This window comes from Melanerpes formicivorus, unplaced genomic scaffold (genome assembly GCF_026170545.1).
Source record: "Melanerpes formicivorus ecotype bairdi unplaced genomic scaffold, bMelFor1.0.p_v2 SCAF_6, whole genome shotgun sequence".
Lineage (NCBI taxonomy): Eukaryota > Metazoa > Chordata > Aves > Piciformes > Picidae > Melanerpes > Melanerpes formicivorus.
The window spans coordinates 16155333-16165383 of NW_027142358.1; the positions used below are offsets into that span (position 1 = coordinate 16155333).

Consider the following 10051-nt stretch of genomic DNA (forward strand, 5'->3'; position numbering starts at 1 on the left):
TGAACCTCCTCTTCTCCAGGCTAAACAATCCCAGCTCCCTCAGCCTCTCCTCATAGGGCTTGTGTTCAAGGCCTCTCACCAGCCTTGTTGCCCTTTTCTGGACACGTTCAAGTGCCTCAATGTCCTTCTTAAACTGAGGGGCCCAGAACTGGACACAGGACTCAAGGTGCAGCCTAACCAAGGCAGAGTACAGGGGCACAACCTCCCTGCTCCTGCTGTTCACACTATTCCTAATGCAGGCCAGGATGCCACTGGCCTTCTTGGCCACCTGGGCACACTTCTGGCTTGTGTTTAGGCAGCTGTCAATCAGCACACCCAGGTCCCTCTCTGTTTGGGAGCTCTCCAGCCACTCTGACCCCAGCCTGTAGCTCTGCATGGGGTTGCCATGGCCAAAGTGCAGCACCCGGCACTTGGACTTGTTGAATGCTATCCCGTTGGACTCCGCCCATCTGTCCAGTCTGTCGAGGTCCCTCTGCAGAGCCCCTCCACCCTCTAACTGACCAACATCTGCTCCCATATTCCATTTCATTACCCTTTAAAACATACACAAATTTGTGTGCTTTAATAGTACATACACAAAATGTGCCCCCTAAGACCACACCACCATGAAAGGACACCAATCACTCGGTAAAACTAAGAAGCCTTCAGAATGTACTGCCTGCAAACTGAAAAAAAAACAAGTACAGCAGAAAAAATCAAGAACAGAGACTCTCCAGCCAAATAAGACTGCCCTCCACAACCTAACAAAGTTCTTATGAAATCATTGAGAAAATTATGCATGCTTTTAGTTATTTTCTTAGATCTCAAAGAGAGCATTTTTAATACTAAGAAATCTACATAAGATGCAGATACTACCCGACAACTGACACTAGTTAAAATTAAATCAAAGGCAAAGGTCTCATGATCTAATCTGCAAGGTGAGAAATCCTAAAGCCCCAATGATTCAAAGTCTCCTCCTCTGACTGCCATGAGGCAGGGGAATTATTCTTAAAAATTGTAAAGCTCTGATCACGACACATATATTATCTTTCAGAAGTTATTATTTCATCACAATGTGCTATGAATGGTATTAGCGATTACTGTGGGTTTGTGTCTTAGGCAATAATGATAACGTATGCAATCATACTTGAGCAAAACCTTAACTTGGGGTTGGTGGTTTTCTGTTATGTTTGGGTTTTCTTTTTCATTGGGTTTTTGTATGGGGTTGTTTTTTGTTGTTGGGTTTTTTGGGGGGTTGTTTTGGTTTGTTTTCTTTTTCATTATTCTTCTCTTAAATGCAGTGTAGGAACAAGCCAAGTTATTTTGATAGAACTGGTCTTTGAAAGTCCCAGCCACTTTACCACAAAAAAAAGTGATTCTCATTACAAAAGCTTGTATTAAAAATTTCCATGCATATATGTACATATATAAATGCATTTGATCACATGAAGTCACAGGACATTTTATGTGGATTCCCCACATCACCTACAACAGGTCTCAGATACAGTGTGGCTCATGTGCCCATGAGAAAGCTAAACAGACTTAGAGCAAAACAAATAAACTCAACAGTGTATTGCTGCAATGCAAAGTTGCTGAAGAAAACAAGAACTTTCCAGAGATGCTGAGTGTACCATCCTGAAACTTCTTACAAGAAAAGGCACTGTATAGCACAGTATGTGCAGTAAACTGCTCATTGTTGTAGCCAAGTAATAGCCATGCTGCAATCCTTCCAGTATCAGCAGTTTGCCTTTACCTTCTGGTCATCCCTGTAGAGGAAGAAGTCGAGCCCCAAAAGAGTAAAAGTTCAGTACCAAAACTATACTAACAACCTCACTTTTTGCAGTGCCTAGTGAATTTGCTATAGGCGACTCTAAAATTAAATTGAGAACTGACATTCCAGAGAATAATTGGATACTCCCTGGCAAATGAAGTTTTATGCAAGTCACAAAAGCAGAGCATATCATTGAAGATCAACTCACCTAGAGATGGAAAAATGGATTAGTATTTACACATTGTGTTTTCTTCCAGTCCAGGACTCATTATTTGTGGGTTTCAGCCAAACTACCTTGTACAGAACAAGACTGCCAACAGCCTTGCCAGATGAACATTTCCTTTGGGTATTTACTGGTTTTCATATTAATAACAATACTGTTGATATCCTACCAAATCCTAAAAACTTGAGGCAGAAAGCACCTTTGACCTCAGTATACAAAACTGCTTCCCAGTATTAACAAGGAATCCTCCTGTTCAGTCAAAACACTGCTCTGCCACTTATAGCAGTGCAGCCCACAAAATAGTCCTGACTACTACAAAGATAGCACAAAACCAAGAAAGGTTCACAAGCAAGTAAGAGATGAATATATTTCAATTCTGAACTGGTGTAATAGATCTTAATGTGCTGGCCTACACATTTTCAAGGCCAGTGAGTTAGAAATGTAAGTACCTCAGAATTCATGTTTGTAGTCAATACCTTAGCCTGGTATTACTCAATGGCAAAGGTGGGAGGGGGGGGCCAGTCTTCAACCCAAGGCAGACTAATCAGACCCTTAACCTGAAGTAGCTGCCCATGCATCTTACACAAAGCATGACATTGTCCTTTCCTAAGATGCCCTAATGGCAATTATAAGCCTTAGAAACTTATATTTCTCCGGAAAAAAAAAAAAAAAAAAAAGGAAAACTGTTGCAGTGTATCTAAATAGAGAGGAAGCAAACAAACAGCATGAGCAGCCCAGGGATCATTACCACAGAAAGCAGAAAAATGGCTGAGTAAGAGTTAACCTTTCTGTTAAAGGGGGGGGGGGGGGGGAATAAAAAATTACCAGCAGTGTAAAGTGTCTGTTGTGATTCTTAGGGGCTTTAGTACTGCTTTTTGTGAGTTTAGCATTCCTAAAATTCACGTTCTACCTACATAGCTTATTCCAAGACAAGACCAACACAAGAAATACATGATGGAGCAGCTGACAACAAAGGAAAGCTTACTGTTGTTTAAGCTTTGTTCAGGGTTTTTGTTTTGTGTTTCAGGGGGGGTTGTGTTGCTGTTTAAGACTTAAATTTTGTACTATTTTTAACTACACCTACTTATGTCAATTGGCCTTTACCAAACTGAAAGAGCAAATCTGTTAGAAGTACAACACATCCTATCTTCAATTAAAGGTTAGGTGAGCTCTCAAATAACACCTGTCTTCTCAGAAAAGCACTCAGAAAAGAAAAACCAGGCTGGACATTCATGATTATTTTAAATATTAAGAAGTCAGCACCTGAATATTTTTATTTTGGTGATGCACATAGCCTCAAAGTGCAGCTTTTGATAACTTGATTTCACTACCATTAAACATATATACACCATCTGAAAAACAGAATTATCATCACGACCTAAATGTAGAATAGACCTCCTTAAAAATCATTGTGAATGTTCACAAGATCATGTATGTGGTGTTTAAAGGAATCTTAAAACTGCATCACAAGAAGCCTTCTGGAAAGAAAGAAGTCACTAAAACCACATCTGTCAATCTCTTCTCAACTTCCAGGTGAACAGCTCTCAACAACTCAGTCAGTTCCTTTTTCCACAAAATGTGGAAGACAACCTGAAATTATATTAGTGCTCCAAACTAGCAAATTCACATGGTTACCCAAATCTCTTTACCTACAGTTATTTTTCTGTGAAAGTATGAAACAGGAAAAAGTTATACAGAACAGATAAGAAACAGCAACAAAACAAGGAGATGCTTACAGTTTTATGCTCAGTAAAACAATACGTGAACATCTAGGTGGAAGTTGAGAAATGTATTTTGTAATTTCGATGAGCATATGTACTACACCAGCTTTATTTCCCCAATTCAAAAGTTCTGATGCTTTTCTTGAAAACCATACGTACTTGCTGGCTTGTCTGTCTCAAAGAAAGAATATACTTGAAAAGCAAGAATTGTGGTGTACTAACATCAGCAGGACATTGGTCACCTACATCAACTAAGTCCAGAATTTCAATTACATTTTACATCAATCCTCTAGGATAATACCTCTTCCTACAGTACATTTTCCCAAACTCCATTTTGATCACTACTAAGAAGCAACCAACCATTAGCCTCACTCTCTGAGGCTCAAACATACAGGCAATAATTTACTAAGGACACTGTCTAATACAAATAGCTTAGCATGCAAGGCGTGGATCCTGCCAACAATTGCACATGCCTAACCTGATGCATATAAAGGGGGATTACTCACATGCTGGAAGGTTAAGTACATGAACAATAAGCATATTCATGAATCAGCAATTATATGCAGGTAAAATAAAAAGGCAAAGTAAAGAGAGGGGGCAAGAAAGCTGTTACACTGCGTTAATAATTCTAGGAGGAAATGCTCCCAACTGGATTATAGGAAAGCTAAGTAGGAAGTTTAAAGAACGCTGGCTTGGAGGGTTTAGGGTGGGGAGGAAGAGAGTATCTTCATTTATCCATCAAACAGTAAATTGTCAACTTTGTAAAATGTCAGCCAAAACCCAACCTTTAGATTGGTCCCCTTCACCCAGTCTCCCGACTGCCCAGCTGAAACGCTTAGTGGCTTTACATTCCTGCTTGCTTTCTCTAGTTAGAAGCCAGTGGTATGATTCTGTGATTTGGAAGCTTTGCAACTGTTGAGGTTGGACAAGACCTCTGAGATCATCAAGTCCGACTGCTTGCCTAGATCGCCTCATCTGACCACTACCACCACTCAAACTGCCAGTCACACCTGGTCTGCCTGCCCCAGTCGTGGCACTCCCTAGGCTCGTTTAAATTGCCCGCGGTTGCTCGTAGCAACACCCACGCCTGGCACCTCAGCCTCGCTCAAAGAGCTGCCGGCTCCCGGCAGGACTGAGAATGGTAGTTAAATCAGCTAAAGATTTGAAACCTTAAAGGCAGGCAATCTTTGGCTTTGACAAATTAACAAAGAGCGAGTTACAGAAAGTAGTTGGCTTCTCTTAACGATCATATCTGAAACTTATGCTTCTATTTCAGAGTACTCATAGAAGTAACAAGCTAGAAGAACCTTTCCAAAATGTATGTCTCTCATTTTCTGTAATTTTGTAAGATAAAGTCCTGCGTGTGTCCAAAGCAACTTGATGCACTCACACCACAAAAAATTATTACTATTCATTTTACTCTGATGAAAACAGTGTTCCTACGAGTTTGCTGTGGCCAGCTCTTTTTCCATCCCCTCCCTGAGCGCAGCAACAATGCAATTGAGAACTACCATCATCTCCTTCTTCAGGACTGAGCCTGCTTTCTTTCACTTATTATTACCCATTTGTGGCAGTTTAGGCTGGGTGCCTCCCGTTCCTGCCACACCAGCTATACCTCCAGAGTCTCAAGGGTCCAGTCCAGTAGGTGGACACAGGAAACAGATTTATAGGGTGCAGAACATTATGGGTATGAAATACACTATCTGCAAAGTCATTCACTTCCTCTTTCTTCCCTCTCTGTTCTCGTGAGAGATGCTCCCTATCAGATAATGTGGGGGTGTTATCTCAAAGCCTCTCCTGGCTAGGCCTAATGCCAGGAGGAGAAGGGGAAGGGGCAGTCTCAGACCTGGCCAGTCTTGAGCCCAGCCTAGCAGCAGGGGGGGAAGAGCCCTGGGAGGGTTTTGTGTATACCCTCAGTCACTGTGCTTGTAGCTTTCTGTAAAACACCAATTGCTTTGCCCATTTAAACTTTCCATCACTTCTGCAATCCATTTGCACGAGTGTCATTCTTTTGCCCCTTTCAAGGGCAAGAGAAGATCTGACTGGCCTCAAACCAGGACACCATTTCATTGGGAATACCCCTCTAGACACCTGCCTGAAATGTCCTGCATTTTTTTAGCCTGGCAATTCCAAGAGTTAACACAAGTATGAGATCATCAGAAGACATGGACACTGCAAAATTAGCACTGGGTATATTCTCAAGTTTAATTACTGCTCAGCACTGCCTAAGATCTGTACTTCTCCTAATATGACTTCTGAATGCTGCCTGTTTTTTTCATCTGCACAATTTAAAGAATCCTGTAACAAGACTTGTGAAGCTACCCTGGGAACTAATAACAGGTCTGGAAAAACCCAGACACACTGCTCTACGTCTCCCACTCTTGAATTTTCAGCAACAGAAAGAATTGTAAATGGTACTTAATTGCAAAATTATCCTTTCAGTCCTTGAGTCAGTAAATTATGCTTTTACAAATTCTAATCATTTCTTCTTCTCTCCTTTCCTAGGGAATGCACACTTCCAGCATTATTACTCATCTCTGAGTGTTTCTACTGTGATCTTCCCATACCTCACTACACAGCCTCCCAAGCTCCCCTTTCTTCTCACTTCCTCCTACAGAACACCACATCCCACCTCCACATCTCACATCCTTCCTCCATAGTCTCTCAGCTCTTTGCTAGCTCAAGTTCTCACTCCTGCTTATGAGCTCCTGTCACTGGTACCAGACAATGTTTTGAGGGGATTGATCAGCATTTTCTGGGTGACAGGGAAAAGGGGTTGCCACACAGAGGCCACAGCGAGTCACACTCCCAGCTCCTCAGAGACAACCCTGAAACTACTGTGTTTCTTGTGGATTACATCAGTGCTGTCAGCAAAAGAAGTAGTTCCCAGATCTCTGTCTCCTAAATTCACAACATATTACAGCTTGTAATTTTTGTTTGTTTTGAGTTTTGTTTTCTTGTTGTGGTTTGGGGGTTTGTTTTTTTAATATATTGAAAGACTCTGCAATATTTAGAAGATGACTTTGTGACCAGATGAGATAGTCTGAAACAACATGCTCCCTTTTTATAAAGTATGAAGAGGAAGCTGATATAATCCTTCTAAAAAGCTATGAAACTTGAATATTCTAACTTTCTCCTACTCCTATAAATGCCCACATTTAGTTTTTGGACTGGAAATTATTTTTCTGACTTTGGTTAGAATTGTTAAGTCTTACTTAAAAAAAAGGAAAACTACAACCATTATCTTTCTTTCCCCTTAAGCATCTTATTACAAAAAACCAACAAAGTCAATTGACACATTTAAATTCTGAAGCCTTAAAACTGTTAAATAAAACACCTCTGAAACCTAAAGTGCTCTGCTTTTAAAATCCAAAATGGTGCTACATCTTTACAGTAAAAAAACCCCACTACATTAAACTTACAGACATACATACTGATGGCAGCTGTATGGGTAAAAAAAAACTAAAATAGGAGGCCAACGGCTAGTATACAACTGGAAGTTGTATAGTTCTGGATCCAAAGCAAAGATCGAGGATGAAGCACTAGGAGCACCACTACAGCCCTGCAAGTTCATCTTTGAAACAAATTCCAAGCTTGCCAACCAAACTTGCCTTTTTCCCCACTTTTTAAATGCCATCAAAATGTAAATAAAAAGCTCTACACTATCTGAAGCAGACTAAAGCCTACACAGTCTCATTAGATTTCTGGGTTAGCCCTTAAACTAAAAGATAAAATACATCTCTAATAGTGCTTGTCCATATAAAGTATCTTCCACTGTATTCTTGTCTTGGGCAAACTTTATGTCACAAAATTCAAATTGTATCAACTGTAAGAATTATCTGTTTAGAAAGATACCCAAGAGATAACTGAATGTTCAGAAGTAATTTATTTCCACATTAGAAGGGATATGCTATTCTATCACTATACAGTATTTCACACATGCATGATGGAGGTCATTTGCCCAACAAAGTATTTAATAATAATCCATCAGTTCACCCCAAAATAAAGAAATAAAAGCACTTTGCACACTACTTAAAGAATCAGTCCCTGTGCAAAGTACTGGGAGATTTTTAATTGGCCAGTCACTTTCACACAGTCAAAGCCAATTTCTCACAGAAACATTTACACAAAAACATAACATAGTACTCAAAGGACTAGTGTCTCTTACCATGACCGAGTGAAATAGAGCAAATTACATTTTATTTAGCTTCTGCTTTGACAGCAAGTAGTTTCCTGTTAGATTTTTCACTCTGTTTACTGACACTGTTAGACACAATTCTCAAATTAGACATAAAATAAGCTTAAGAATATACATTTTATTGGAGAAACTGTGATCCACAAACCGCTACACACGTTTAGGTTTAAAACAAGCAATTGCAAATTTCTATAGAGGACAAATATATTCAAGAGGGAACTGAACAGGGGAAATTCTATAAAGAAAGCTCCTTGTAATGGTAGAGTTACCTAGACTGGAAGTGTTTTGGCAGTTACTAGGGACTCCAGTTCTTTCCCTTTAGCAGTCAGACCTGCTGCTTACTTCCCTCTATGCTGTGTAGACAAATACAGTGTCAGCTCTACACTGTTCAGCCAGGCACAAGAACTGCTGGTATAAATAACAGCCTGAGCTTCCATCTGAGTTTACATATCACCTTTAGAGTACAATAGGAGGTGATACTTAAAATGAGAAGGAAGAAAACATAATAAAACATAAAGTAATGGTACACATTACATATATTAAAACAGAAGGAGAATCACTCAAGTTGGTGTAGTGAGCAGACCGCATACTGAACTTCTGCAACTTGAAACAAACTTATGTTGCTGATTACCTTCCCATTTCCTTCACAACAGCAACACACCAGAAAAAGAAATGAGCAAACAGTACTACAAGAAGTTACTGGTTATAAATAATTCCTCCTTTAACAAGGGAATGTACTTCATACCAGCCTCTTCTTCCAAACAATACTCAAATTAAGTATACCTCTGTAAACTGGGGTTTTTTTTCATATACTAGTGGTAATTGTAAAAAATTAATCTGGATATGTTCAATTAAAGATATGTTTAAGATGTGCATTTTTTTGCCTTTTAAGAGTACAAGCATTTTAAGCAATACATGCTGATAACTGTTTCACTTAGGAACTTAGAAATACAGAAACCAAGAGCTGTCCTTGCTACCTGTTCAGTTTGCTACTACACAAAAAGGAACTTGACTCATCAGCCTTCAACATCACCCGTGAAAAGGAGCAGAATTCCAAAATGGCAAGAGAAGACAAGTGTTCAGAGTTCCTACATGGAGATACTAGAGTAAAACTCAATTACACCTGAACACATGTTCCAACAAGAACCTTTCCACCCCAGTTACCCTCGAACATTAACTCTTCGCACAACACTCAGGACAAAGTCACACATAAGATTTTTCAGAGGCATTCAGTGGCCACATAAGCAGCCTCAAGACTTGTTAGCATGAGATTTCATCAAGGGGGTAAAAGTTGGTATATATATAAGTGTTTCAAGGCTCGCCTTCCTAAGTGCATGATGGTTTATTCTTAAACTCGCTGTTAGCAATCTCCTGTGTACTACTTTGTAAACATGTTTACTGCAAAGGAAACAAACCCATAAATCTCAAAGTTAGCTCTATTACTACTGATAAATGAAAGCAATAACATTTTAAAACCCATCATGGCAAGGAAATGTCTTTCCCCACACAGATGTTAAACTCAAATCAGCCTTATGGACATGTTTGGTCAAGGAGGATATAGTTCATTTCAGCAATCAAAGTACTTTTCCCCTGAGAGCTCAGTGTTGTGAGACATTTTGCAACTCCAACTCGTATTTTAAAAAAAGGAAAAGAGAATTAATAAAGCCAATATCTACTTTTTTTTTTCCTGCCATTCACGTTTTACATCTTTGTTTTTAAGGCTGGGAAATGTTAGTGTACCAGTACCATTATTGCATCTTCTCAACAAAATAAGACTGAGTATTAATCTAATCATACAAAAACATCATGCATCCCACTCTGAAAAGCAGTGAGTGCCCTCATCTCCCATTAATGTCAGACCACATAATGTTACAAATGTTGAGGTCTATTGTTCAGTCCATTTTTTCCCATCCTGTGAGGTCCTGCCATGTATTCATTACAAAAGGCCATACACTGTATTACACTGATTTAAAAGCAAAACATAAGACCCTCACTCTTTTTCGTGTTTATCAAACTCATAGCTTCATTAAAATAAGGGCAGAGTGCACAACTGCACGTGCAGTTTTCCAAACAGAAGCAGCCCTCAAAGGGTTTTATTTTCTTAAGGAAATAGTATAGTTTGTAAGAGCCAAGAAGCCCTCCCAATACAGCTCCTTACATAA

The 10051-nt window shown here is 39.6% G+C and overlaps 1 protein-coding gene across 2 annotated transcripts in view; it reads right to left on the bottom strand.

Moving 5' to 3' along the window:
- DLG5 (discs large MAGUK scaffold protein 5) overlaps positions 1-10051 on the bottom strand; it is a 109884-nt gene that overhangs the window by 97923 nt on the left and 1910 nt on the right. The gene's annotated exons all lie outside the window — the stretch shown is intronic.